Raw genomic sequence first — 7,500 nt, 5'->3', positions numbered from 1 at the left:
TTCAGCTTCAGTAGAACCTTTAAACAAAGAGAAAAAAGCCACACATTGTAACGTTAAAAAAATAAAATCCCCTCCAGGACATTGCCATTCGCCCTGGGTCACTTTAGTTCTCCATTGTGTTTTTTTGGGGGGGACAACTCTTGTTCCTCCAGCCTCCTCATAACTGTACCGCTGATGCCTGATTCTCGACAGGTGCTCCTTTCTGAAATGATCACTTAGGTATATTTAGGTTTTTGAAACCCGAGCGCTCAGACCTCTGATTGGCTGTGTCAGCCACATGATAACCTGGCTAGAAAGTGCAGCTGTGTGCTGTCGCCCAGCGTTTCTCTGGAGGGAGGCTGGGAAGGCTTTGACGGCTTGGGAGACCATTAAACTAAAACATAACCGGTAAGCAAAGGAAAGGATAAACCTACAAATGTCCATGTTTTTATACCACCTGTATGGCTTTGCATCTGCTCGGACATCCACTCTCTCCAGTTTTTTTTTTTTTTTTTTTTTTTTTTACCACTACTGGCTTTGGGATCCGAAAGGGGCTGACTGAGGATCAAGCAGCAAGAACACTTTCTGTCACTTTGGAGGAATAACTTCAGGACTGGAGAGCCGTCAGATCAGAAGCAGCTTTGGATTTACCCGAAACCTCAACAACCCTCGCCGCTTTGGTCTCTTTTAAAACCCACAGCTGATGCCCAGTTTCTCCTTCGTCGTCAGCCCTGGTGCACATCTTCTTAGATTTACCCATAAGATTTGAGTTAAATTTCAAGATAAGGCAATCAGACGCTAAAAAAGGGTAGTTAATATGCCACCCTATATTTAACCTGCAGCCTCAGAAGGCATTGCATGTCCCTTTGCTAAACGCAGTCAGCCAATCAGGCTCTGGCATTAGCTTACATGTCAAATAGCAGAAAGCCCTGTTGGGCAGCTGTCGCCAACCTTCAGCCAGGAGGCACTTCGCTCAGCTGTGTTGTGGCATATGAGGGGGGGGGGGGGGGCGTTCTTCCTACATATTCAAAGTGAGGGGGTCAAATATCGCAGAATTAGCCTCTGTATCTACCTGTCTTAATGTGCATGCATCGATAGACGCCACTGATCAGATGTCTGGTACACTTTATCTCGTTTAGGTGTGTTGCAAATCACAGAGTTGGAATCAAACTTGTGAATGGCAAGTGAAGTTTCCTTTACTACCAGGAAATACTGTAGAAATGTGTCGCCAGTGTTTTCCCACTCTGCCCCCCAAACTTAAGCGGAGGGAAGGACGCTCCGAAAGCCTTCCGTGATCTTTAAAACTGTTTGTTCTGATCCCATGATCTCAGTAAATAGGGGTGCCGCGGTGTGCCGGGCGTTTCACTGTGACAGGCTGATTAATACTTCTGCCGGTGTTAAACCTGTGCATGGCTGACCATGTAACCTCTGTTTTGTCCAGCGCTTTTAAAAATTTGCCAAAATGGCAGAGACCGAAGAGGACTATGAGGAATTTGAGGAGGAGGTGGAGGAAGAGGAGTTTATGGAGCAGGTAAGCAGATGGCTTCTCGCCTTTTAACGAAACACAAACATACAAGACTTTTTTTTTTTGTAATGAAAACATTTTTTAATGAATGCATAGGGGTCGTCCGCTGGATCTACAGGTCCAGAAGCCAAAGGCCCTGTGATTAATTAGGCTGTAATGCTAAGGGCTATCTTTTTCCTGTAATGAGTAATTCAATGTCTGCTGTCATGCAGTTTCCTTATTTAAACTGAGAGCAGTTTTGGAACATGGATGTTAAAACTGTAATTATCTTGCTACGGTGTGGATCTTTTGGCCTTTTTTTTTTCTGGCAGACAGTCGCACAACATCCAGCGATCGTATTTGATTACACTGACCTCTGCATGATCCATATATACATACCTAACAACGGCGATGTATTTAAAATAAACATATCCATACCTATGCACTGCAAAATGTAACGTGGACGTCTATACAGATTTTGTTTATCCTCTGCTTCAAATGGCCTGTTTAATTCCTTCATTAGGAACTCTTCAGTGGTGTTTTCTCCAGATTATGTGAATGAAGCCTGTAACCACACGACTGCAGGATGTTTCGTGTTGTCTCCGTGGCAGTGGTTGATGGAAGAGTGAAAGCAGAAGGTTAACTATTAATCCTGTATTTCCACTGGAAATGGGGTTAAAGTTAACCTCGTATTCTACATTCTTAACGCCGCTGGTATCTTATAGGGGAGCCCAAACGACCAAGCCGCGGATTGTTTAACTCCCGTATAACATATCAACGAACGAGATTTGCCATCTTTACTGCAAAGATGCAAATCGTCTGGGAGGCGGGACGCACGGACTGGTGCAGCACCGATACGCTCTGATTTCACTAGCGCTTTCATCGATACTGTGGAGAAAGAGATGCAGCGTGGCCTGTTGTCCGATCTACAGAATGGGGAGAAACATAGCGCTGTTCGGATGACATGAAAAAATACGCGGTTTAGAGATTATTTATAAAATACTCAGTGATGTCGGTATCTTAGAATTAGTTGCAGCTTTTTTCATTCTCTATTATTGTTTTTAGGCATATTAAGGGTCAATGGTCATTTATTTTTTGGTAGTCTGAGTCATTAGAGTTGTAAGAATATACATTTTAAAAGAAAAAAAAGGAAAGAACGTCATTAAAGTGCTTTTAAGTGGAAGAAATGGAGCGCCTAGATCTCTGTGCGGCCTTTAAACAAATTTAGAAATGGACTCGTACAGCACAGAGAGAGGTGGAGACGTAAAGGGGGAGAGAGTGAGGGCCTGAAAACGAGACGAGCCGCGCTGTAAATCATGCTCTGATGTGCTCCACAACATGTTAAGTTTGCAGTTGTTAAAGAATGCTTAGTAGATGCTCTGAAAAAAACACAGATGATAAATAATGGTTAATATTATTAGGGAGATCATCTACACCTATGGTTCTCTCCTGTCTGATAGATACGGACATTAAAGGCTCTTAACAATGTTGATGAAAATGATTGAGATGTTCTTTCTCTCAGCTCTGGTTGTCCCGTCCAGCGTCAGGCGGACTTAAAGGGTTTTGATCAGCTTCAACTCGTTTAGCACTAAAATAAAATCATAAAAGCAATAACTCAATACCTCTTCTCTATTTGCAATAACTCTTTGAAGTATATGGATTAACAGGAGTTACAACATTTAATTTCCCTTTGGGATCAAAAAAAGTGTATTTGAATTTGAATAAAACAAGTAAAAAGCAAACAAAAAAACCACAAACAAATCTCTATGAAGCGGTTTTGATCCACGTTAAATGGGATCACGTCTTCTATAATTTGTACTCATTTCAGGGTTGAAAGCGTGAAACGAGTACAAAGTGTTTCTGACTAATTTCTAATACAGAAGAATTTTAAAAAAAGAGATTATTGCTTTTACTGTAAGCACTTTAGAGTTTCCAGATAATTCAAAGAATCGTTTTCCAAAATAGATAAGATGCCAAACGTTTAAAGGCTCCTTAAGCTTAGGTTTTTTTTTTGTTAGTTTTTTTACATTTCATTGGCAAAAATTTAAATCCTATATTTAAAGTTGCCGTACCGAGCCAGCTTCACTAAAAGTCTTGGTCACAGCTAAGCCAATTTCAATGAAAATGAATGTTTCTGAGAACGTTAAAATGAACTGCCTGCCCTAGTACAAGCTCAAAGGTATTTTTGAGGAAAAAAAATGTATATTTATTTCTGTAATCGAGTTCAAATAGCCCTTTAAAATCAGAGCTTCATGTTTCAAGATGTGCAAGTCATGAATCTGAACAGAGACATAACACTGCTGTAGCAACTGAGCAACAAAAGCATCGGGGTGTGAAATAAGACATAAAAATAGAGATATTCTCATTGGGTGTTTCTAAATTTATTCCGGGGATCAAAGATTATAAGCAGTATGGATCGCATAACACAGACAATATTAATACATTTAATCCTGCATTTAATAGAAGCTCAGGTCAACCGCTGTCACAGTTACATCATAGTTTATTTGCGGCTCGGGGGGTTGGAGGGGTTCACTCGTCTGTAGCATTTCCAGGAGCTTTTTACAGACTCCGAAAACGAAAAAGAATCCTACTAAAAATAAATGGATGCTTCGGGATATTTTAAACTATATCTGCTAATAAACTAGCGACAGTAGCTGTTTCTTAACACCAGAGCTGTGGGGAAAAATCAACCTCAATCCATAAAAATAAAAAGTGCTCTGCTGTTTCTCCCATTACTTGTTTTGGAGCTTCTGAGAACCCAAAGTTTGTCCTATATTTGTAATATTTCGAGCAGATTACAACAACGACGTTCACTACTGAGCAACATTCTCAGTCCCTTCAGGTAAAGCTCCTCCTCCCAAGGTGCAACAGTTCAAGCAGGGCAGGACACGCTTGTCTGCATGCCTGAATGAAAACGGTGCACCCTCAGATGTTACCGAGCATGTCTCATGAAACCTGGCGGGGTGTTTGTGTCTCTTTGGGGGGGAAAAAATGAGCTGTGTCATCAGATAAGCTCGTTTAAACCTTCAAGAAGAAGAGTATTTTTTGCATCGTGTTGAAATGAAGATTTCATTTACTGTCACTGGAATTGAGTAAATGCAGAAAATGCGTATGAACAGTACAGTGCCCTCCTTGTTTATTGGTATCCCTTTTCAAGCCTCGAAATAAATTCACCTTTTTTTATGCTTTAGCATAATCTCTCAAAAAAAAGGTAGATGAATCCAACCTTTCGTTTTGGTGCATTCATCTATACTTTCCTTTTTGATTTTGATCAGTGTCGAGGAACTTTCAGTTCAGATTTCCTCTTTTCTCAGGTTGGGATTATCCTCTTCAAAATAGGAAAGACAAACAAACATTCCATTCAAGACATACATTTGAAATGGCTACAAGAATACAGCTGCTTACCAGAACTAGGCGTTATTGTGCAATAATTATACATTTAAAACAGCTAGAGCGATGAGTGAAGCGGCTTGGCGAGGGCCCGCATCTTCACGGCCCTTCGCCAGGGATCCCAGCGATGTGGAGGGCAACTGATGCTGTTTTGCTTCACACCGCATGCAGCGGAGCAGGAGATGCCCACGGACGTCACGATGCAGCGCATTCCTGGTGTTTGGTGGCTACCCGGCAGTGACGCTAAAATTCAGACAAAGATGGAGAAGGAGAGATTCACAGAGACGGGAGGAGAGCTGAAACAGAGGAACGAATGTGGAGAGAAAGTCGTTATCGTGAGCGGTTGTTTAATCAGGGCGAGGTACCATTACCCCAACAAAAAGAGCCTTTTAAAACCGGTTGGATCTGTGAGATCCTTTTTCATTTATTTATTCCAAACTCGGATTAGTGATAGATTTATCGCTTGTCTTTTTAATCAAGCGGCTTTCTTTTTGGCCTTTTTGTGGTTGTTCCCTGATGACACACTCATCTTAAACGCAACACTAACCGTTACAAGGCAACACATACAGCACACCGGTAGGAAGTTTTTTTTCCCAAAAGACAGGAAAAACTCTTACTATCATTTTCATAAATTGATTAAAAATTAAAAAGATTACGTCTCCACTCCCACACACTGCAGCTCCACTTAGCGTAGCCACCTGGGAATGCACTGCTGTGTTACGTCAGGTGAGGGATCGCCTGTTCATTCATGGTTGGCTTCCACTGTGTTGTCCTGCAGCTTTGTCCTTAACACTCTTCATCTCCTCCGCCCCGCTGTGATTTACTTCCATTGCAATTATATTAATGCCGGCTGACATCCCTGTTGAATGAAACGATGCTGATCAAACGTGTCGGCTTGAATGGCTTTGCTGACTGACGGTAAGTAGAGTAAAGGCTGAACTGCGAGCTCACGCAGCTTGTTGGTTTGGGAAGACGCCGGCCTCCCGTTGCCAGGGCGAGGTCCTCCATCCTCCAAAACTCTTTGGCTTTCCTGGCTGTTGTTTTTTTTTTGCTATGATTAATAAACCTGTAACTACTGCATAACGAATAAATAGAAACATGACTCTCCTCCTCTCCGTGTACAGTCTGGCTTGCCCACCAGGAAGGTCAGAAGGAAGGTTAAAGTCGACACCTCCAAGTTCATGACTCCGTATCTGGCCCACAGTCAGAAGATGCTGGAGCTTTTCAGCCACGTAAGGAGCTCATGGCTTTCACTCCCTCGTCTGCGATGTGTACTTTTTGTTTTGGGGCTGCTCAAACCGGCTAACTTCAAACACGGTGTCTCCCCGGCAGAATAAGTACCGCCATGCTTACGACGTGTCCAGAGGGACGCCTCCTGCCATCACCACCGACACCCCTGAGCTGATCCGCATCAGGAAGGCCCAGGAGCAACTTAGCGAGGTATCACGGCCGGAGGCTTGCCGGAAAGGAGGATTTCTGTCTTGAGCTTTTGCTGACACCATTGAAGTAATCAAATTCTTCCATCGAAATAAGTAACAAAAGCTGTTGCCACCAGGTGAAATACCGCATGGAGGGAAACAAGGCTCGCACCACCAGCTTGTACGGTGGCGACGCCAGAGACATCGTCCACGTCAAGCATGTATCAGAGCTGGTCAGCAAGGCAAGTAACCTCAGCTGAGACGGACACTTACACATTTTAGAAAAGCGGTCGGCCGTTTACCGGGGAACCGTTGTTCCTTTAGGTTCTGTACCGACAGAAGTGGGATGAGACTAAGGACAGGTACCTGCTGCCACCCGATGCCCCTGAGCTGGTTCTGGCCGTGAAGAATGCTGCTAATTATAGCAAGGTAAGTGCAGCGGGCATTCAAACGCTACATTGATATGTTTAAAAAGAAAAAAAAAATACAATATTTGATGGGAATAACTTTTTATGCTGTTGGTAAAATCAATAAGGACGATTTTGTTTCCAGAAACTTTACACGGAAGCCTGGGACGAGGAGAAGGTCCTGTTCTACCCTTACAGCGACAGCCCCGAGCTGCGCCGGGTAGCGAAGGCTCAGGAGGTCCTCAGTGATGTAAGCTGATTTATACTGCAAACACAGACACATGTCCAGCGATGAGCTTCCTAATGTCAATGTTAAATGGGAGATTCTCTGCTGAATATTAATAGCGGTAGCTTAAATATTTTTTATATAGTATCAGTTTTCCTTCACCATCCCTACAGTGAAATTTATATCCTTGTATTTCTCTTTGTTGTTGTTGTTTGAATTTTTCACAAGTAAAAAGAAAAATCCAGTAAAATTAAAGCTTTTTTTTTTTTTTTTTTTGATGAAAAACACCTCCTAATGAATTGCCTCCACAGGTTATATACAAGAAGGGACACCATGAGCGCACAGCCAAGTACAGCCTTGGCCGATCCGCCCGAGGTGGAGCTGGCCAGGAGAGTTGCCAATCAGCGCAGCGAGCGACGAGCAGAGCTCCATCCAGTCCCGTCCGCGAGTTTAGGACAAGTACACGCTAAGTATTGCTGAATGAATCCCTTAATCTCATTTTTAGCAAGGCGTCCTGTGCATTAGCCGGGCAAAAAGAAATGCCTTTAAATAATTTAAATGTATTTTAAATACTTT

At 42.7% G+C, this 7,500-nt stretch overlaps 1 pseudogene; it reads left to right on the top strand.

Moving 5' to 3' along the window:
- The first annotated feature begins 296 nt into the window (after nucleotides 1–296).
- Nucleotides 297–7,383, top strand: LOC118561487 (annotated as a pseudogene).
- The last annotated feature ends 117 nt before the right edge of the window (nucleotides 7,384–7,500 follow it).

Source organism: Fundulus heteroclitus, unplaced genomic scaffold (assembly GCF_011125445.2).
Source record: "Fundulus heteroclitus isolate FHET01 unplaced genomic scaffold, MU-UCD_Fhet_4.1 scaffold_643, whole genome shotgun sequence".
Classification (NCBI taxonomy): domain Eukaryota; kingdom Metazoa; phylum Chordata; class Actinopteri; order Cyprinodontiformes; family Fundulidae; genus Fundulus; species Fundulus heteroclitus.
The sequence above is the reverse complement of the archived record's forward strand: the minus strand, read 5'-3'. Positions and strand labels throughout refer to the sequence as shown.